The sequence below is a fragment of the Peromyscus eremicus genome, unplaced genomic scaffold (genome assembly GCF_949786415.1).
Source record: "Peromyscus eremicus unplaced genomic scaffold, PerEre_H2_v1 PerEre#2#unplaced_113, whole genome shotgun sequence".
Classification (NCBI taxonomy): domain Eukaryota; kingdom Metazoa; phylum Chordata; class Mammalia; order Rodentia; family Cricetidae; genus Peromyscus; species Peromyscus eremicus.
This window is the reverse complement of record NW_026734352.1, coordinates 15679-38788: the sequence shown is the minus strand read 5'-3', so window position 1 is coordinate 38788 and position 23110 is coordinate 15679. Positions and strand designations below refer to the sequence as shown.

Below are 23110 nucleotides of genomic sequence, written 5' to 3'. Positions count from 1 at the left end.
AAAACAACTCTGACCTCCCAATTTGATATTTTTATACTACATTTCACTGTTTCATTTCTTCATATGAGCAGCTCCAGATTCAGGGTTTTTATCAAGGCCAGGTAAATTTACTCTATATTCTAGATAAGAAAATTTTGTGTTTGAAAGATTATTTTCAATTCTGAGAAATAACATAAATGGACTCAAGGCAAAGATCACATGATGATCTTAAAAGATGTAGAAAAAGCCTTTGATAAAATCCAACATGCTTTTTTTGATAAAAGTCCTATGGTACCTCAATAGAATGGAGGTTTCTATGACAAACCCACAGGCAGCGTCAGGTTCAGTGGAGAAGAACTTGAATCAATCCCAATCAAATCTGAAAATAATCAGTGCTGTCCACTATGCCCAGTCCTTTTCATTATTGTATTTGATGCATTAGCTGGAACCATGAAGCCTTAAAAGGAAATTAAACACATATCAATAGGAAAAGAAAAAAAATCAAAGTATCCCTACTTGTCAACGATATGATATTATACACAACATTTTCCAAATATCCTGCCAGAAAACTTACAGAGATGATCAACAGTCTCAGCAAAGTGGCAGGTCCCAGAATCACCTTACAAACTCAATAGCTATTCTACACACCACCAACAAACAGGCAGAGAAAGATCATGGAGACACTGCCATGCAGAATATTCTAAAGAAGACAGAATACCTGTGCAGAAGCTTCTAAGTGTTATGTTGGCTTATGCATCAAATCTTGTTTATTTCCCAAGCGACTGCATTCTTGTTCAGAAGGTCCTTCTCTGTAGTTATAGTTTGAAATTCACTCCTTATGTTTTCATCTAGCAATCTCCAGAGTATTCAGATATTCTGCTGCTGATCTGTTTGTATTCAAAAGAGAAGGATTGAGTCATATGCTTGTCTTTTTATTTACTATCAAAAAGATTTCATGCAAAAATATTTTTTTATTGGATGAGATGTATTAGTTCTTCACCTTTTGTTACTCTCCCCTAAAGTTATTTGGTATTACTTTTAAACTTTTAAATATTTTATTGTTTATTATTTTATATATGTTATTATTGTATTCATTTTTTGAAATGAATACATTTACAGTTGACTAGGGAGGCATTACAATATGTGCTAATGATATCCAGAGAGTGATTTGGGAATACCTTGAAAGCATATATTACAAATGGAAAATCAAGAAAGACACCTGTGAGATTTCAAAATTAATTCAGGAGAGGAGGTGCCATAGACTCCCAAATATAAGGATATTGCTCTTTGCTACTATTCAGAACTTGATATAAGAACCTATTGCTGATGGTATTGGCGTAAAAACAGACAGGTGGATCAATGGAATCTAATCAAAGACCCAGACATAAATCCACACACCTATGAACACTTGATTATCGACAAAGAAGCCAAAACTATACAATGGAGAAAAGAAAGCATCTTCAACAAACGGTGCTGGCATGAATCCAACACTCAGTACAAAACCTTATCAAAGAAAAGGGGGCTAAGAGTAACAGCAGCTTCCACCCAGCTTCATTTTTGATACATTCAGGGTTTAGGAGCCTTCAGAGGCTGGGTTTAAATGCATGGAGAGATTTTTATGACAGAGCCACTCAAAGAAATATAAATTTCCCTTGTGCAAAACAAACAGTGATTGAAGCTCAGACACACTGCCACCACAAGAGACTCTTTTTGTTTGTTTTTGGTTTTTAACATTCTTTTCTAGTCACTTCTTGGGGTGAAGGATAGAACTCAAAAAGCCAGGGGAAACTTATCATACTTGGAAATAGAACTAGGACCTTCTGGAGTGTGTGTGTGTGGGAGCGGGTCCTTTAAAAAACACAGACTCGTGGTGGAGCCTCCTGCCTCAGCCTCCAGAGCCCGCGCCACCACAGGCCCTGCTTGCATTGCTTTTGTTTAGAGTTCGGGTTCCAGGGCCTGCTGTAGGCTCAGGGCCACCTCTACCAACTACTAAGTCCAGCACCAGGACTTTGGTTATTAATATCATTCATTCTAATAGCAGCACAAGCCACTCAGTAGCCTCCAGTCAGGGGACTCAGGCTCCACTTTACCCTGAAGCAACAGGACAAGGCTGGGGGAGGCGTGGCGTGGTGATAAAGCTGATGATGCATTTCCTTAGAGTTGAGGGCTTCCTTTCTTCTGTTTCCTGGGGGAGAGGTTTGCAATGAATGTTTCAGTGATCTTTCAAAAGAAGCTCTATAACCACTCTTGAACATTCTGATTTTATTTCAAACTTCACTCCAGAAAAGGAGTTCCATTTACTTTTTGTTGTTGCTGTTCCATGATTCTGGGGGGTTGTGGTTGTTGTTACATGTTTCTGGGATTTTTGTTCTTGCCTGCTGTTCCTGCCCTTCTGATTGTATATTACTTTTAAAATAAAAAAAAAAATCTAAGAAATTCAAAAGATACAAGAAACTAGATGTAATGCCAACACTCGGAAAGCTGAGGCAGGAGGATTGTGAGTTCCAGTCTGGCCTATGCTCCTTAACAAGGCTCTGTGGGGGAAAAAAAAAGCAGTTCAAAAACAGGAGTGTCCTGTCATATCAGTATAATCATGAAAATTTGGCCCTTGGGTCTGTCATGGCGGCTCATGTTCTGATCCACATTTAGGGGATGAGCACAATGAAGATCAATTCAGTGTTGCCTTTGACTCTGGATATAGTCCTGAGAGCTGCCTAGCCTACAGGAACCCCAGTGTAAAGAGAGAGAAAAAGCACCTGGGGGAGGACAAGTGGCTCACACCTTTAACCCCACCACTCAGGAGGCTGAGCCCTGAGAATCACTGAAAGCTGGAGGCCACTCCGGTCTACACAGGAAGCTCTAGGCTGTCAGGACTACTGAGCAAGGTCCTGTCTCCAAATAAATAAATAAAAGAAACAAATAAACTTGGGACTAGGAGATTGGAATAGAGCACTTTTCTGGCCTGGGGAAAGCTCTCTGGGTTCTATTCCCAGAGTTGGAAAAACAGACAGACAACCCAACAGTCAGCACATGGCCAGGATCCAGGTCCTTGCTCCTTTAAGGTTCCACCTTCCTGAGAAGGTGGCACCTGGCAGGCAAGCCGCAGCAGCAAAGGGCTGCTTTTCTCCTCTGGTCATTTTCTGAAGTTCCTGAAGCCACACTGAAATGTCTCCAGGGTTTTTTCAGCATTCTCCTCTGTAGGCACACAGACATCTTCCTGACCCCTGTGACAAACTCAGAGCCTTTCAGGTCAGAACTAATTTCAGCCAGGTGGCAACCCAAGGATTCAGAGGGAAACTCCATCCAGTAAATATCAACACCCAATTAAAACCAGAAACTGAAAGAAAACTATGTGAGGCTTGAGATCTACTCTGCAGTATAAAACATGATACAAACATCATCTCCAGTCCCCTCTGCTATCACTACAGAGACCAGGATAGCCTGAAACTGTGGCAATCCTCCTGCCTCTGCCTCTTGAATGCTGAGATTACAGGTATGGAACACACACACACACCCCTTTAAAAGAGAGTTTACTTGCATGTATAGATATGCACTACATTCATGCAGTACTCATGTAGGCCAGAAGGCGGCTTTGGATCCCCTGGACTTGGAGTTACAGGTTATTGTTCTGATCACTGTGTGGGTGCTGGGATTTGAACCTGGGTCCTCTGCAAGAGCAGCAAGCTCTCTTAAAAGCCATCCCTTTAGAAGAGAAAGTAGGAAGTACTCTTGAACGCATTGGCACAGGAGATCACTTCCTAAATATAACACCAGTAGCACAGACACTGAGAACAACAATTAATAATAATAAATAAATAAATACTAAGTTAATAAATGGGACCTCTTGAAAATGTATGAGAATTCAGTGGAGTTTCAACCCTAGTTCATCTGCACATCTTCAGGTTCCCATGTGTGCCTTTAATACCTATGGAGTGCCGGGCGGTGGTGGCGCACGCCTTTAATCCCAGCACTTGGGAGGCAGAGCCAGGCGGATTTCTATGAGTTCCAGGCCAGCCTGGGCTACCAAGTGAGTTCCAGGAAATAGGCGCAAAGCTACACAGAGAAACCCTGTCTCGAAAAACAAAACAAAACAAAACAAAACAAAACCTATGGAGTACCCAGGGTTCCCGGGGATTAGCTACATCTGGCATGGGATATGAGGGAAAAAAAATCTACATACACTATGTTCTCATGTGTATTAACTTTTATCCTCTAAGACAATATTCTATCAATTCAGCTATAGCTCCACCAGGCATTCAAGGCAGGAGGAATAACTCTAGACATATCTATATCCATCTACTTTATTTCTCTGGGAATGAAATCCTGTCTCCATAACTGCAGTTCCATCCAGGTCCCTAGCTCATAGTCCTGCTAACGACTAATGTCAATTCTCTCAGCCTCATCATCGTCCTCTGTGTCCTCTTTCTCCATTTCTGCTACTCTCTACTCCTGGCACTCAGAAAACTCTACTCGAGATCTGCTTACCCTTTATGGAACCTCTGTCATCCTCTCTTCTCTCTCGCCATGCGGTTCTGTCCCTGTCTACAGAATATACCTGCCTTTTCTTTCCCTGGGCACCTCATTGCCTGCCTCCTCAGGAATGTTGTTTTATCTCCCACCTTGATATGTAAAAAGCTCTTTTGTTCTCAGTCAAAGTGCTCTGGAGAACCAGCAGGCCTCAAGGCCAGGGGATGGCCTGAACTTCATTAGCACAGGAAACAAAGCTACATGTCTCTGCCAGCTTGTCAGCTGGGCAGTTAGTAACTTAGGTTCAGCAGGTCTGGGGAGCTGAACTGTTTACCAATAGGTCTGGGCACACAAGGATTTCATAGCAGAAGACAGCTGAAATATTAAAGGCTGGGTAACACCAAATATTCATAATAAATGGCTTTGCCTTTTGACAGACCCTTGGCTGGTCAAAGTTCAGCTTTAATACACAGCTGAATCTCTATGATATATTCTTGCGGCCCGCAAGACTTTTCATAAAGAAATTAGACACCGTTGGAGAAGCTTCCTAACTCTGTCTATCCATTTTACCTCATGAGGCAATAACACATCTTCATCTTGGTGGCAGATGCCTGCTGCTTTGGAAGCAAGCCATTAGGGTCATGTCCAGTCTTGTGTGCTTTCCAGGTGTAATGCTGACAAGGGTCGGCTCCTTCCCTAGAGCTACTCAAGACCATTCCTACAGGGTAGTTAAGGTCCGGCCCATAAACTTGTCTGGTGGTTTCCCCTCTTCCCCTGAGACCACCGGAGAATGCTTTGCTCATTTTAAAACCTGGACTTAAATTCGGTTTGATTAGGCTTAGTGCATGGGTGGAGTTACCCACTACCTGGGGATATTTTGCTTAATACCTCTTTCTCAGGCTGTTTCCACCCTCTTTGTAAAGCTCTCTTTGGCAGACATCCCATAGTTCTGATACTTCTTTATCTTTCACTTCTCAGGCTGTTTCCACCCTCTTTATGAAGCTCTCTTTGGCAGATATCCCATAGCTCTGATACCTCCAATATCTTTCACTTCACACGATGGCCTCTTAGGACGGACATCCTGACATTTCAGGGCCATCATGTGGGGACTCCCCTGCCACATGCTGTCTGGCCTCCGTTCTCTGAAACCACAGAGCACGAATCTATGACCCCTTTACTCTTGCATCCTTCATGCTGAAGCCAGCGCCAAGGAGGTGGCACTGCCAAGTTCTGCAGCCAGCTTGGGTTGGACCCTCATCTCCCTGAACCACACTGGCAGCAGCTTTCGTTTGTAGTTGCTTTCTAGGAGCAGAAAATGCTTTCAGCCTTTTCCTTTTACAAATCAGAAGTGCTGTGTGGGGTCTTGGCCTGGGAGAACTCTTCCGTTTGTTCCGGTCAGATCATTAAAGTCACTAATCTTAACAATCACAGCCTCTGTTCCAGCACATACCTGGGATGGGATGCTAAGTTTGCAACATTTTTTTTTCTTTTTAAATTTAGCCACAAGTAGGTTCTCAGGTCACGGGCAGAAGGCAGTCAGATTCTTTGCCAAAGTATCCCATGAATGGCCTCCAGTCTGTTTGCTGACATCATTCCCCTGTGAAACCCCTTGAGCTGTGTCTCCCTAGTCCACATGGCTCTCAGCACTACCGCCTTTAGGATCCTATTAGAATGACCCTTTAATCTCTACTTACAGTGTCCAACCACTTTTCTAGTCCAAAGTCCTAAAGTCTTCACATTCCTCTAAAACAAAAACAAAAACAACATGGCCAGGCTTTTCAACAGCAATACTTCATCCCTGATATTAACTTCTGTATTAGTTACTTTCCTATCCCCATGATGTTAAAACATTGTGACCAAGGCAGTTTATGAAAGGAGGATTTTCCTTGGGCTTATGTTTCCAGACAGATAAGAATGCATGCAACAGGAAGACATGGCAGCCAATACAGGAAGCAGAGAGCTCACAATCACAAGAGAGCAAGGAAGTGGTGTGAGGCACAGGGCTTGGGGATTAAACCAGTAGCTTCCAAAAAAGGTAATCTGACACCTGTGGAACATCTTGTAATGTCTGGAGACAGCTTCTGCAGTCAGAAGAGGGAAGGTGAGGTTGGCACCTAGCAGAGGGGAAACAGTCCCGGACTGGAAAGAAACCAAGTGTCTGTCACAGTTGGAAAAACAGACAATCTGTGGCATAGGGCTGTGCCCAGTGCTGCTGCTGGTCTACAATCCCAGCTCTTCAGGAAGCAGAGGTAAGGGAATCAATAGCTCAAGTCGCTCTCTCTGCTTTCAGCTTGTGCTGTGAGATGTGAACCCTCAGCTCCAGCTCTAGCCTCTGTGCCTGTCATCTGTCACTCAGCTCCATCATCATGGGTGTTTATTTCTCTAGAACCATAAACTTAAATCAACCCTTCATTCTATGTCTTTCCCTGGTCATGCTGTTTTATCACAGCCACAGAAAAGTGACCGAGACAACAACAGTGTGAATTCAAGGATAGCCTGGGAACTTAGTGAGACCTTGTCTTAAATACAAGATAAAAAGAGGGGTGAGCATACAGCTCAAGAGCACAATGCTTGTAGAACTTGCTCAAAGCCCTGGGTTCTACCTCTAGTACCATTTTTTTAAAATGTGGGCCAAGGAGCTGGTTTAGTGGGTAAAGTACTTGGCACACAAGCATGAGGACCTGAGTTCAGATCCCCAGAACCTGTGTAAAGCTGGATGTGGTAGCACTCTGTTGTCAGGATGGGAAACAGAGGCAGGGGAATCCCATGAAGCTAGCCTGTCATCTGCAGCTGTAAACAACAGGAGACTCTTGACAAGGCTGGGGAGAGGAAACCTCAACTGAAGAGTGGCCTCCATCTGATTGGCCTGTGGGCATGTCTGTAGGGCATTTGCTTGATTGCTAATTGATGGAGGAGGGCCTTGCCAACACTGTGGGTGGTACCACCCTTAGGCAGGTGGCATGGGCTCTATAAGAAAGGAAACTGAATGTGAGCCCAGCCTACTCTCCAAAACATACATCCAGAGGTGTGTGTCTCCTAGGTGATTTCAAATCCAGACAAATTTGGCATGAAGATTAACTATCTATTCTAGTTCCTTTTTCTGACCAAGAGCAACATGGGAAATAAAAGTTTTATTTTATCTTGCACTTCCAGGTCAGTCTATCATTGAGGGAAGTCAGGGTAAAACTTGTGCGGAACCTGGAGGCAGGAACTGAAGCAGAGACCATGGAGAAGTAATGCTTGCTCTCAAGCTCACATTCTAGATTTCATGTTAGGTAATGAAAACAAAAGAAAACAAAACAAAACACTGTAATATCAAACCTCGTACCTGTGCACCTTGCTTTACTCTCTGTAGTAGCATCATTTGCTTCTTGGCAAATGTGATGAGATCTTCTCCGGGCAACGTCTCCAGCTGAAGCAGTTGTCATATGATCGACTTCTGTAACCCATGCATCCAGTGTGTCCCCCAAAAGAAACACAACATCTGCCTAAAACAAAAACACGCTCAACATTCAAGGCAACCATACTTCTAAAATTAACAAGTATAACTTCAACAACTTTAAGTAATCAGAAGAATCAAAAAGCAAACAAAAACCCCAGGATAAAACTCTTACAGAAACCATTAAGTTCTCTAAGTGTATGAGTGGGTGTTGGACCTAGAGATTTGTAGAACTGTAAAATTCATTCTGTTGGAAGCTGAAAAGTCATCCATGTGCACATGAAAACAAACATAACTACAGTCGCACATGAATGGAGGAACATTCAGGCTTTATCTAAAATCTTAGGCTTTACTAACTCTGAAGACTACTTAATCCTTGTGCCTTCCGTTTCCTCACCTGTAGAATAAGATAATGAAGGAACTCAGCTCACGAAGAAGCTTAAGTGACAGAATCGGGAGCTTAGGCAAATGCCTGGAACTCAGTAAGCAAATGAAACATTTTGGTAATAAACAACTACCTTTCAGAATCATTGAGCATTAAACATTTCACAGGGCTGTAAGAAGGACCTTATTCAACCCTCCTTTGACTATGGAGCTGAGTCAACACGATATAACTCCTTGACTCTTCCCTTTATCAGGTCCTCTTCATCGCGTCACTGTGTAAATGTCTGAAATACAGCAGGATCTCTCGGGATAGTGATAACAAGGAGCAGGAAGGAAACAAACTGCTTGTACATCAGAAAATTGAAAAAAAAAAAAAAAACACCAGGAAATCAATGGGTGATTATAAATTGAAATGGAAATCCCTGAGGAAAGGAAGAGTGCTTCTTTTAAAGAAGAAATCCTTCTCCCCATGCCCGAATTTTCCAATTGATTACCCTTCCGAGCTACAGGGAACCTGGCAGTGGAATGCTCTCCTCACCTTGGATTTTCTGGTCCCGGAGGGTGCCGCAGCCACCCCATCTTGAAGAGGACCGTGCAAAACAAAATCGTCACAAGAATTCAGCCAAAAGAGCTTGTGACAAGGAAGAGCCCCTTCAGGATCAAGAACCAGGGACCGTCGCCCTGGCACGTGCCAGCACCGGGCTCTACGCTGAGCGCAGCGGCTGGCACTGAGCCGCGGAAGCCAGGACAGCGTGATGGCCGTTCCCTCCCCCTCCTTGAGTGATGCAGACCAAAGGGGCAGAGCGACTCCACCGTTAGCTCCCTGCCCCTACCACCGTCACCGCTGCTATGCAGGAGTCTGGGTTGCTCCGCCTCTGAGGCTGCCAGAGCAGATTAAGGGTGGTGCTAAGGGAAAGCCTCCCCAGAATGCCTCCCCCGGTTTCCAAGGTTACATGGAAGAGGCACTTCCTCTTCCTCCTCAGCCTCCTGGAGGAAGTTAGTTCCCTGTGAGCTGGTCTCTGGCCTTTGCCTGCAGCACCAGGAGCCTCAGAGCTCTGCCCTGGGTGGAGTGAGGCGTTTGAACACAGGTGTTCGTTGATCACTTTGTTTCCTAATTTTTTAAGATGTTGTTTGTAAGTTTGAGTATCCCAACTAGTGGGCATATGTGGAACAAGTAGTTCCTAGGTGATGTAATTCTGTCAGATGTACAAAATTTGTTGCCTCGTGAATAGTAATTGGGAATGTATATCTGGATCCATTAGTTTATCAGAGTTGCAAAATGCTGACATGTTGACTCTGTCCTTCTAAAAATTAATTAATTGGCTGAGATAATTCTTGTGCTTCTTAAGATTGTTAATTTGAAAGGCTCTGGAATCATGTAGGAGACCAGCCTTTAGGCTTGTCCGTGAGATTTCTCTAGATTAAATTAATTGAGATGGGGAAACCCACGGTAAATGTGGGTGGCGTTATTCCGTGGATTAGAGGACATGTCTGCATGAAAAGGAGAAAGCAAATTGCACACCAGCATTCATCTGAAAGGATTCATCAAGGTCACAGTGTGGAAAGTCAAGAGTGACTGGTCTCTATAGGCTCCCTTCAGTGTGGTCCCTAAGGAGAGAGGGTGGTGGGATGCAGGGATCTAAGAGTTCTGCCAGAGTATAGCAGCCTTCCCTTTCCTAGTGGTTGCTCACAAGGGGATGGAAGGAAGAAAAGAGGAAAATCTCAGAGGACTCTCTGGAGAGGCAGGCAAAGAAGAGATGGAAGATATTCCAATATAGATGTTTGTTGTTGCCTCATAGAGTGGTAACAGATAACATCTAGACTGACCTAAGCCATTAAAAAAAAAAAAAAAAAAAAAAAAAAGGCCTGATATTTCTCAATAGTTAATCCTGGCCCAAACATAAACTGGAAGATGGAATAAGGAGTATCAATCATAGTGCTGCTTGTTTGTAGGTGAAAAGGCATTTATTTATTCCTCCAGTTTTTCAGGCTGTCTTCTCCCAGGTGTAGACACACACTAATTGCAGGTACAGGCCTTCAAGCAGTTTGGCCCTCACCCCAAGTATAGCCAGAGAGTATCTCAAGTTACCCAGGGGTAAAGGCAGATAGTTTTGTTGGCTTGATCCTCTTTGATCGTGGCTTCTGGAAGCTGTGTGGCATGATCTTACAAAATATGAAGATATCAGAGGTTTACAATTCAAAGTCAAGTTTTGTCCCTGATAATCCTCTGGTGGGGCAAAAATCCTTACCTCCTTTTTGTCCTCATTCTCAATACACAGCACAGCAAGCAACTGGATTCCTTCTCTCTCGCTTCTCTAGTTCTTCAGAAAAAGGTATTTTCTTCAGTTTTACAGTGGAATGAATGCCTTTTGTTAGGAAATTGTCATGTGCTATGTAAACTCACTGAAGCTGGCTCCAGAGGTGAGATTTTCCCACAGACCCAAGCACGTATGTCTCACAGTGTCCTCCAAACTCCCTGTTTTCCATCCCTCTTCTCTCTACTTTGTAGCAGGAGAAAGGAGACCAGCAAAGCAGCACTGGGATGAAAAGCACTGTGCCCTTGGAAACAGCTAAAAAGGCACTGTTTCCAAAAGAGGATACTGTTGTTTAACCCAGGATATAAAATGGCTGTGGTACCCAGAGCAAGAACTGACCTGCATTTCTGTTCCCTTTGGATTAGACTTCCTGGTACCAGAAAGCACCATGCGAGATTCCAGAGATGGGAGACAACTCACAGTCCTTCCCAGCTCTGACACCTGTGAACCGCATCAACCAGCATGGCATGACAACCCGGGTGCAGTTGTAGCATGTGTGTGTACCTTGGACTAAATTGGACTCATTGGACTTAAGACCTGCTCAACAAGAGGGCAACCATGCTTGATACAGGAAACAAACCTAACTATTCAGTGCTGGTGAGGTCATGGTTATTGGTAGAGAATTTACAGCCACTAATTTGCTAAACCAGCATCATCCCTAACAACAATCTCTAAACATTTGTCCTTATGCCCACAGATAATTGTGGTCCTCACTGCTCATCAAGGCAACTTTTCTTTGCAATGTACGGAGACCACTACAGAAAAACACAATCAATCAATATGCAGAGTTGTAGAGGTCAGTCCCAATGGATGAGACTGAGAACATGGGCAGAGAACATGGGCAGAGAAGAGCCCATGAGGCTTCAACCCCACATAAAAAACTACAGGTAACTGAGGAAAGCTGGGAGCATGAGAGCACACCAGTCGCTTGTCCAGTACCAAATAATCAGCCCTGAAAACATCCATACAAGTAACAGGGACTGAAGAGGTTATATTTAGAAATATGCATGTATATATGTATGTACATATTTGCATACAATAATAGTTAACAAAAAAAGAAGCCATGAATTTGGTGGAGAGCAGGGATTGTTATATTGGAAGGGTTCTGAGGGAGAAAAGGAAAGGAGAAATGTTATATTGTTTACCTTCCCTGGCCAGGGAGGCTAAATCTCTTCACAATAAAAGGTCTGTGAAAAGATCTATAAGGGATTACCAGTGGACTCCAGACTTAAGAGTGGTGTGAACAAAGCACTTCCCACTTTTATTCTTAAAACAAGAGAAATGTGAGGTGACTTTTACAGTTAACCTAAGCAAATAGAAGGACACTGAGGAAATTCAGCTGGTGGTATGTCTTATCATCTTTGGTCATATGAACAGAGCCAAGAGTATCCCACCCAGGCCTTTTCCTTTTCTGTAGAGGTAATGTGTACATGCCAAGCCGTTCCCTTTCATGTCCTTGCTTTCAAGTGCATTCACTTATGGTTTATACATTTTTTTTCTACAAAGCTACCTGGGGAAAAGAACATTCTGCACTCCAACCATATTTTACTGTTAAGGTTACAGCTTCTTTTTTTAACATAGGCTCCTGATTTTATAATCTCAGAATGGCTAGTAAACTCTTTTTTTTTTTTTTTTTGAGATATGGTCTCTCTACGTACTTCTTGACTGTCCTGGCACTCACCACGTGCAGACCAGGCTTGGCCTGCAACTCACACATACCCACTTTCCCCTGGCTTCCATGTGCAGGGATTAAAGTTGTGCATCCCAATCAGCCAGTAAACAGTTTGAAAAGTATTCAATGTCCTTGGCTATGAAGGAAACACAGATGAAAACTACTTCAGGATTCCATCTCACTCCAGGCAGAATGGCTATGATTAGGAATACAAGTGACAAGCAATGCTGATGTGGATGTACAGAAAAGAACACACTTATGCGCTGTGGGTGGAGGCATAAACTAGTACAGACACTATGAAATCAGGCTGGTCTCACAAACGTCCCCCACAGGCTCCCATAGTTGAACACTTGGTCCCCATTTGGTGACACTGTTTAGGGAAACTGTAAAAGGTAGAACCTTGTTGGAGGATGTACCTAACAAAGGATGAACTTTGAGCACGAATGGCCTTGCTTCACTTCCAGCTCATCCTCTCTGCTTTAGTTTTGCTTTTGAAGATAAAACTGTAAGTCAATATAAATTCTTTCATAAGCTGTTATTACTCAGAGTAGCTTCCCAGAGCTAGTGAGGTCATGGACCTTAGAAAAGAATCTACCATCACAACTTTTCTAGACTAGCATAATTCCTTACTACACTTGAAATCTTATCCTTATATCCACAGATAAGTGAAGCTACTATCCCTCATTTAAGACTCTTCTCTTTACAAAACATGTGGAGACCATCACAGAAACCACAACTGGACACAATGCGGAAATAAACCAGTGGGTCAAGGGGAGACCAGTACCAACGGATACATCTACATCACAGCTGTGTCTCTGAACAGGTACCAATATGGAAGCGAGCTTGTGAAAGCTAAAATACCAGGAAGTTTGCTCTGCAACAGTTTCTCCTAAAAATGACTCTATAAACAAGACCAGGACAACAGCAGTATCAACGGACATGTTGATGTAGAACACCCCTAGACAAAGGACTACAGGCACCTAATGACTGCTGAGAGGAGAATTAGTTTCTCCCAGGGTTGAACCCCTTATTCAATGTCTAATGCAGAGTGGTCAGCCCTGAAACTGTATATACACACACAACAAAAAATGTATTCCACAAGTTGTGTATACATATATATTACATATTGTCTTAGAGTTTTTATTGCTGTGAAGAAACACCATGACCATGATGACTCTTATAAAGGAAAACATTTAATTGGGTGGCTTACAGTTTCAGAGTTAATCATCATGGGGAGATTGGTGGCATGTAGGCAGACATGGTGTTGGAGAGGTAGCTGATAGTTCAGCATCTTGTGCAGGCAACAGGAAGTGGTCTGTCTCACTTGCATGGATTGAGCATATATGAGACCTCAAAGCCCAACTCCACAGTGACACACTTCCTCCAACAAGGTCATACTTATTCCACCAAAACTACACCTCCTAATAGTGCCACTCCCTAGGAGCTTATGGGGGCCAATTACATTCAAACTACGGAGGTCCACTCTCTGGCCCCCAAAAGCTTGTAAAAATATCATAATACAAAATGCATTTAGACCAACTTCAAAAGTTCCCATAGTCTATCACAATATCAACAATGTTTCCAAGTCCAAGATTCACCCTTCTGAGGTTCATGCAATCTCCTAACAGTAATCCCCTACAAAATCAACATCAAAGAATAGATTACATAATTAAAACATATAATGCCATAGGATATACATTAGCATTCCAAAATGTAGGGAAGGTGGTAGAGTGAGGAAACACCGGACAAAAGCAAGACCAAAAACCAGATGGGCAAACTTCCAAACTCTCTATCTCCGTGTCCCATGTCAAAATGCTCTTCAGATCTCTTAACTGCTTTTAGCTTTGTTGACTGCAACATACTTCTTTCTCTTGGGCTGGTTCCACTCCCTGTTTGCAGCTTTCCTCAGCAGGTATCCCATTGTTAGGTGTGACATCTTTTGTTCCACAGTGCTGTGAACAGTGCAGCAGTGTGGGCGCACTGAACGGGGGTGTGGACGTATGCATTGTGACAATGTGACTTAGATTCATTTTGTATAGACCCTGGAGTGGCTTCGCTGGACAGTATGACAGCTTTAGTGTTTTGTTATTGTTAACCTCCTGTGATGATTGATCTTCCTCTCCCTCTGGCTACATTTGTAATCACCTGGGAGCCACACCTCTGGGTGTGTATGTGAGGCTGTCTCCAGAGAGGGTAAACTGAGCAGGGGAGACCCACGCTGAGTCTGGGCAGCACCATCTCATGAGCTAGGGTTCCAGACTGCTTCAAAAGCGAAGTGAAGTGGATGCTGAGCAACAGGATTCATCTGCTTTCTGACCAAAGAGACAATGGGATCAGCCACTTCAGACACCTGCACCACTCCTTCCCCACCAGGATGGACTAAACCATTCAACAGGAGCCCAAATAAATATACCATCCTGCCTCAAATTCCTTTCTCAGATATTTTGTCAAAGAATTTGGGAAGTCACCAACAGCCCCCATATTGATTCCCATGGCAGCTGCACCAGTTCCCATTCTGACCAGCAGAGTATAAGAGCTCACTTCCACCTCCTCCCTGGAAGCTTTTGTTTCCTTAATATGACAGTTCTGACTATAATGAGATAGTATCACCACACAATTTTAATTTATATTTCCAGTGGATTGTGGTATTTGCCCTTTTTTTCAAATGTTTATGGAGTTTTTGTAAATTATAGTTGTATTTCTTCAATTTACTTGTCCATTTATTAATTGGAAGATTTTTTGATATTCAAGTTTTGAAATTCATTACAGAGCCTAGATATTAATCTGCGGACTGATCTTCTCCCATTTGCCAGGCTGTCTCTTTATGCTGGGGATTGCTTCCTTGCTAATGGAGCATGATTTTTAATTTTTGGAGGCCTATTTGTTGAGTTCTTGGAATATATTGTGTACTGGATTTCTTCTCAGAATGTTCTTGCATATGCCCATATATTGAGCAGTTTTCTGTAGCTTTTTCTCTAGTGGTTTCAGGTCTCACCTTAGGGTCTTTGTCTAATCTGAACTGCACTTTTGGTTGGAGGAGAGATGAGAATCTAATTTTATCCTCTATGTGTGAATATCCAAAACTACTTATTCAAAAAATATCATTTTCCTCAATGTATGTCTTTGGCATCTTTGTCAAAAGTATGTTGGGGCCTGGAAGGATGGCTCAATGGTTAGGAGAACTTTCTGCACTGACATAGGATACAGGTTTGCTTCCCAGTATCCAATCTGTCAACTCACAACCACCAGTAAGTAGCTCCAGCTCCAGGGGATCCAAAGTCCTCTTCTGTCCTCCAAGGGCACTCCCATTCACTGCCATACACCTGGACACAGACATATAAATAAAAAACAAAAATCTTGTTAAAGACCAGGGTGGTTCTAGCTGTGTGGCTTCATTTCTGTGTCCTCTGTCTATTCTACTGGTCTACTCTTCTGTTTTCTGATAGTACCATGCTGTTCCTGCCACTTAGAACCAAGTCTTGAGATCAAATGTTCTGATAACCTGCAGTGTTTTTTCCTGCTTTGGATTATTTTTTTTCCTAGAGTCTTTTTAGCCATCATATGCATTGTAGATTTTTTCCTCTTGCTTTGTGAAGAAGATCATTGGAATTTTCATAGGTATTACCAAGATCACTAGATAGATTTTGACAAAACAGACAGTTTATTTTATTCATGTCAATCTAAAAGCATGAGAAATTTTCTGTTTTCTAAAACCTTAATTTTTTCTTATATTTTTGGTTGTAGATATCATGTACCTTCAATGGTGGGTATTATTTAAAAAAAAAAACTTTTAAAAGTGGATGGGGTCCCCACCTCCTGATTTCGACAGTATCCAGAGTTTGATTACTGCGACCCGTGCAGCTGGAGCACGAAATCTGGCGAGGGACCCCGAGATTAGACAGCACTCTAGACACCCAGTTTCAGTTCATCAGGGAAGCAGCTCTCTTTATTCATACCAACATGGGCTTATATACCCCTCCAACAGCAGGGGTCAAGGAATGGTTACTCTGTATCCAGAGGCAAGCCGGACACTGTTTTCCAAACAGGAAAAACCACAGGGGAACTGATCCCCAGCACCCTCTGGAACCCAACTGCACATTTTTCACACAAACAACTTAACTGGGACAGGACAAAAAAAGGGCATTTAAAATGAAGGCAGCAAACTTACTGCTGCCGACATGTCCTCCCTTTTTATTTTCAAAAGGAACACATCAGCTAGAACAGCCTGTGGAAGATCAGATAGCCCCTGCCTTAGGTCACCTGTTGCAATCCCCAAACTTACCCGTCATAGGGGGCTGCCCTTATGCCCCCTGCCTTAGGTTGCATGAGGACCACAGGAGTTGCCCGTCTCTGGGTACTATCTGTAACCACACTTGTGCAGATTCAGAGGGTGACGTGGCCAGAAGGGCTTGCTGTCGGTGTCGAGTGAACTGGCGTTGCCATTGGCATAGCAGAAATAACCCAATTCCCATACCACCTGCACAGATTAATAAGAGGGAAACAGACCCTGCCCACCTAGTAATCCACCCAACAGCATTAGACATTAATGACCACCAGGTCTGCTCATTTACAGGAACAACTCTAGTTTCATCAATCCTTACAATAGCATGTGCTAACTGAATTGTATAGTTCAAAAATGTTCCATTCCAAGGCCCTCGCAAATAAGCATTCAATTCTGCAACCTTGGCCAATGCATTAAAAGCTGCATGAGGGGTTATACAAACTTCTGACATTCCATAAGCATGTAACATATGTTGGCGTATCCACAACATATCTATTTGTTCTTGTAACAGTGCTGCTTGCTGATTAAGCATCAGAATTCCAAAGTGTAATTGTCCATTCAATGTTTGCTGAGTGTCCAAGGCACCAGCCACCCTCTCAGATAATGTGTTGATAACGGCAGCCTGTTGAACAGTCTGAGATAATGCAAGCCCAGCAGCTGTAGCAGCAACAGCAGATGCAGCCACAGCCGCAACAATTGGGGCAGGAATGCCAAAGTCTCTTCTTGTCCTCTTCAGTTGCAGCGGAAACTGATCAGAAGGACTCTCCAGAGGCATCACTGCAAATGCAGGTATTCTCACAATCACTGCATGGGACCAATTTGCACTCCAGCAATTATTCAAGCTACAATTTAGAACTGAACAGTTCAGTAGTCCCTCCCCTCCCACATCACCATTCCAAACAACAAAAGGGAAAGGAGCACTTGGGAGACCCACAACACGAGACATGCTGGAATTACCTACAAAGTCTGCCAAAGAAGTATTACTCAGGACTAGGCAATCATGAAATCTGCCTTTCAGATTCAAGGAGATATCACTGGTATTATTCTTGCCAGCTGTCTTGGAGTTTTACATTGCTGGCAGCAGTACCAATTGTCCAATTAGAAGAAAATACAGCAGGAAAAAGCAGGGCTATCAATACTCACAGGCAGTAACACAGGCGGATTTCTTACTAAACTCCATAACGGCTCAGCTTCTCCCTGAGGCATCATCATGGGCATCATCATCAGTCACAGTATCCACAGATGCATTTTTATCAATCTCTTCTGCCAGGCATATACACCTTTCTGGGAGCCAAATGGGCTTTTCAGCACCTGAAGGATAAACACACACAGCTCCCCTCACTCTGGCCAACATAGGTGCAGGAGGCTGCCAGGTACGGGTGGCTAAATCCTTCCATCGCACCTTAGCATCAGAGACAGAGGGGCCACCAAAATGCCTCTGAGCTGCTGAAACTCCCTTGCTATCTATCAACAAGCAAAAAATTTAAAGTAAAAAGTGTAATGGAAAGTAAAGCTTGAGGTCCTTGTATATCCCTATACATCTCACCCTCTTTTATTTTTTGCAAATCGGTTTTAAGATGTTGATGAGCCCTTTCCACTATGGCTTGCCCCTGGGGGTTATAAGGAATGCCAGTCTTATGAATAATATTCCAATGTTTACAAAATCCTGTGAAGCTGGCACTGGTATACACAGGACCATTATCTGTTTTTATATGCTAAGGAACCCCCACATAGGAAAAAGCTGAAATTAGATGTTTTTTAACATCTTGAGCACGTTCTCCTTTATGCAGAGAGGCAAATATTAAGTGAGAAAAGGTATCCATTGACACATGCACATAGGCCAATGGTCCAAAGCTAGAAATATGAGTAACATCAGTCTGCCAAATCTCATTTGAGATAAGTCCTCGAGGGTTGACACCCAGAGAAGGCACATGAATAAATGGTGCACATAAAGCCTCAAGTCTAGAACAACTAGTACGATGTTGCAAGGTCTGAGCATTAACGTGAAATTTACGATGCAATTGTAGAGCATTATCATAGGCAGTAACAGCGGGGAAACAATTGAACATTCATGGCATGGCACCCAATTGTACCTCCCATCGAGTATAATGATCTGCCACTTTATTGCCTTCAGCTAGTGGACCAGGCAACTCTGTATGTCCTCTAAGATGCCCAACAAACACAGGATGCTTCCTTGCCCAGATTAATAGTTGAACTTGTTGAAGTTGGCTTTGCACAGCAGAGTGTCGGCCTATGTATGGGGCAGTTTCTATACCACAATGGCCTTAGCTACATAACAGCTATCAGTATAGATATTAAGGTCGTCTGTAGGAAACATTTCAAGAGCTAGCTGTAAGGCAAACAACTCTGCTTGCTGAGCAGACATATTGGAAGTAGATATTCGTCCAGTAATGTTCTCACTAACCATCACTGCATATCCATTCCCAGAGGCATCCATAAAGACAGTCCTTGCATTATTAAGAGGGCTTTGTTTTACTACCCTGGGAAAAATAAATGAACAAACCTTAAAACTTTCAATAAGTTTATGCTTAGGATAATGATTATCTGTCTGGCCACAAAAGGTACAGAGAAACAAACACCAAGATTCATGTTCCTTTTGCAAAGTGTCTAACATTTCCTGTACATAAGGCAATACAAGATTGTCAAACATCTTTCCAAAGGTAGTCAAACTGAGTTCCTTAGCTTTCCACAATAGTTGAATAACCAATTCATAATAAGGATTCAATACCTTAGTAGGTGAAGCAGACAGATGAACCCAATAAATAGGCCCAGTCTGCCAAAACACTCCAGTGGGAGAAAATATGGAAGGCAAGACTAGTAATTGTAAAGGCCGGCCATAATCTATCTGCTGAACATGTAAATCTAATAAAGCCTGTTCTACTTGAGCCAATGCTGCTTTTGCTTCTGGGGTTAATTCCCATAATGATGTAGGTGAAGAATCTCCTTTAAGAATATCATAAAGAGGCTTTAGATCTCCAGTAGTTATCTGAAATGTAGGTCTAAGCCATTGAATTTCTCCTAAAAATTGCTGCCATTGATGCAAGGTTTGTAATTCTGAAATTTTAAATTGTAACTTTTGAGGAGCAATACCTACTTGCTGAATAGTATAACCAAGATACTGATATGGCATTTTCTGTTGCACCTTTTCAGGTGCTATAACTAGTCCAGTACTGGCAAGTGCTTGTTGTAAATCTGCATAGGTTTGCAGCACTTGTTCCTGTGTGCGTGCAGCCAGTAAAATATCATCCACATAATGTATGATATATGTCTCTGGATATTTGTTCCTTATGGGAGATAAGGCTTCTGCAACATACATTTGACACATCCTAGGACTGTAAGCCAACTGCTTAATAACGGGCATAGCCTGATCAGAGTCCCCAAATATCTTTCCAGCTAGTTGTAACAAGCGTGAGACAAAGTCAGCATATGGCTCAGAAGGGCCCTGCAGCACTTTTGATATCTGTTCTCCTGCAGCTACATTAGGTAGTGATTTCCAGGCTTGCACTGCGGCGGCAGCTATTTGAGCATAGGTACCGAGATCATATAAAATCTGTTGTTGAAGGTTAGCATACTGTCTTGATCCCGTGAGCATGTCATAATTTCTCTGGGGTTGTCCAGCTCGAGCATTTATGTAAGCCAGTTCTAAGCATTTCTCATGATTTTCACTTTTCCATAGTAAATAATCATCCCCAGATAACACAGCTCGGCACAATCGCTGCCAATCACTTGGCATCAAATGATTAGCGGAAAATGATTCAAACAGAGTCACAGTGAATGGAGCCTGTGGTCCATAACTGCTCACTGCCTCCTTCAACTGCTTCATCTCTTTGAAAGTTAAAAGAACATGCTCCCGGACCACCTGTCCAGCTTGATTCTGAGTTTCAGTTACTGGATATGTTTCATGCCACATCACCCCCTTTTTTTGCCTATATCTGTCCTCTGATTCTTTTTCCTCCCCTATCCAATGAGGATTTCTTGGCAGGGGCCGAGACAACAGAGGCATAGAAGGTGCTGACTGTGCTTTCATTTTTGCACGACACAACTTCTGTTGTAGTTCCTCTATCTCTTTTTCTAGCTGCTCTTCCTCCTCTACTAAATCTGAGACAGAGGCAAGATCATCGTCTTCTTCCTCATCCATTAAATCTTTCACAAATATCCTTATACACTCTTTACAGGGGACCTCGACCTCTTCCTTTTCCCCTTTCAAAGATTCATTCATCTCGGCCTCCTGAGCGTTAGCAAATGCTTGCTCACACTCTGAAAGTTGCTCTTTCACTTTCACTTTATCAGTCAGAAGAGCATCTTTCACAACTCTCCATAGAGAGCTGTAGGAAATTTATCTGTCAAACCTCCTCCCGTCAGAAACCAAGGACTTGCTTCAGCTATGGTGTCCGCAAATGTGAGTGCGGTGCTAGACTTAATTCCTGTTCCTTGCTTACTTGACTTAATTCCTGTTCCTCAGTGGCCAACTGAGCTTTTGCAGTAGAATTACCCATGGTATGTACCAATGTTCCAGACCTCTACCCCTCCTTTTAGGGTGAGCTTCGTTCGCTTACCCCTTTCCAGATCTCAGTGGGACCTCCACTTGCCACGACACGCGCAGCTCGAGCACGAAATCTGATGAAGGACACTGAGGTTAAACAGCACTCTAGACACCCAGTTTCAGTTTGTCAGGGAAGCAGCTCTCTTTATTCATACCAACATGGGCTTATATGCACCTCTAACAGCAGGGGTCAAGGAATGGTTACTCTGTATCCAGAGGCAAGCCGGACACTGTTTTCCAAACAGGAAAAACCACAGGGGAACTGATCCCCAGCACCCTCTGGAACCCAACTGCACATTTTTCACACAAACAACTTAACTGGGACAGGACAAAAAAAGGGCATTTAAAATGAAGGCAGCAAATTTACTGCTGCTGACATTTGATTTCCAAATAGAATCAGGAAGGATTCAAATTTCAGGTAATTGAAGTAAGTTGTGAAAATTTAGGAGAAAGGAATCTAGACATGGTAGCTTTTAAGGCCAAAACTCAGGAGGTAGAGACAGGCAGATCTCTGAGTTGAGGCCATGCTGGACAGCAGAGAAGCCCTGTCTCAAAAGCAAACAATCATTCAGTATAATGCCGGGCGGTGGTGCCGGCGCACGCCTGTAATCCCAGTACTCGGGAGGCAGAGCCAGGCGGATCTCTGTGAGTTCGAGGCCAGCCTGGGCTACCAAGTGAGTTCCAGGAAAGGCACAAAGCTACACAGAGAAACCCTGTCTCAAAAAAACCAAAAAAAAAAAAAAAAAAAAAAAAAAAGCAAACAATCAAAAAGTTAGGAGAGAGGCTGAGAGATGGCTCAGCAGTTCAGAGCACTGCCTGCCCTCCTGGAGGACCTGGATTCCACTCCCAGCACCTACATGATGAGTCATAACTACCTATAATTGAAAAGCACGATTAAACATGAACGCATACAGTTTGCTACTGTCTGTTACCCTAACACTAACCTCAACCTAAATATCCCTAAGGCCATCTAAGCATGGCCTTTTCTATACTGACATGTACCTAGGCACTTTGTAAGTGGGTCCTCTGTGTGCCCTTGTGTGGGTATGAGGACATGGGCACAGTGCCTTTTTGTTCCTTCACCTCTGGTGACAGTGGTATGGGGTTTCTCAGGTATAGGGAATCTGTGATCATATACAAAAGATGACACACTAGGAAATCAACACCAGAATGATCTACAGGGAGGAGGTTTTGAACAGTGGGAAGACCCTAAGAGAAAATTACTTTTTTCCTGGAATGCATGTGGTATAGAGGTAATGGTTGGGAAACCTCTTCTGCCTTCTTGAAGTTGAGGGTCTGGCTGGAGCCAGGCTTCCCAGGTCAGTGTGTGGCATGGGCATATGGACACCACTGTGTCCCATTGTACACATGGAAAGGCAGGAGAGAAGATGGCAGCCCTGGTCAGCCCTAGAGAAAGCCTATGTGGAGGAAGTGCTGGCTGGAGGGCCCCAGGAAGTGACCTCACTTCCTTAGTATTATTACAGATGGAACTCAGGCTCCTGGTTACCAGGTAACCAGCCATCAACAGCAGCCTCAACTGACTCACTTCTCTGGAGGCACTAGAAGAGCAAGGATGTTCTCTTGCTTCAGGTGTTGTGGTTGCCCATGCCGCCAAAAACCAAAGCTTCCTGGCCGGTTCCGACGTGTGCTGCGAAGTATTTGTGAACACCTCTGTCTATTTTCCTGTAGGAAAAATGAGGTAACACAGGCCAGCCTGCAGCCAGGAGACTTTTTGGTCCCCCTGATCCACTGCAGTTCCTGAATGGGTCTGTGTTCCTGTGAGAACACTGAGAAACGTCTTTTATGCTCGCTTTTCACTTCAGTGTGTGGTAATGGGTTGTTATTGTCTCTGAGATTTCACATTTAAACCCTCCTTCCTTCCTTGGTCTTTCCTCAGGATGACAGGATTCAGGAAGACGGCCCCATATTTGATCCACGGAGCCCAACCTATATGCAAGACGTTATCAATCATATACCAAAAGCCTATAAGGATGGGAATTACCTATTT

General features: G+C 43.3%; 2 long non-coding RNA genes across 5 annotated transcripts in view; both read right to left on the bottom strand.

Moving 5' to 3' along the window:
* Nucleotides 1-182: 182 nt before the first annotated feature.
* LOC131901594 (uncharacterized) overlaps nt 183-23110 on the bottom strand; it is a 32429-nt gene continuing 9501 nt past the window's right edge. For 2 of the 4 annotated variants that reach the window (XR_009376795.1, XR_009376794.1), the window contains 5 exons: nt 15497-15579; nt 14474-14568; nt 7775-7934; nt 698-866; nt 183-436 (listed from right to left, as the gene is read on the bottom strand). This is a non-coding gene — a long non-coding RNA (uncharacterized LOC131901594). Of the gene's footprint in view, nt 437-697; nt 867-7774; nt 7935-14473; nt 14569-15496; nt 15580-22326; nt 22700-23110 lie in introns of those variants that run through there. The other 2 variants (XR_009376792.1, XR_009376793.1) reach the window with 2 other exon arrangements.
* On the bottom strand, nt 10213-10629 carry LOC131901595 (uncharacterized). The gene is made up of 2 exons (XR_009376796.1): nt 10519-10629; nt 10213-10432 (listed from the first exon to the last, which is right to left on the bottom strand). It is a non-coding gene; the product is annotated as an uncharacterized LOC131901595 (long non-coding RNA).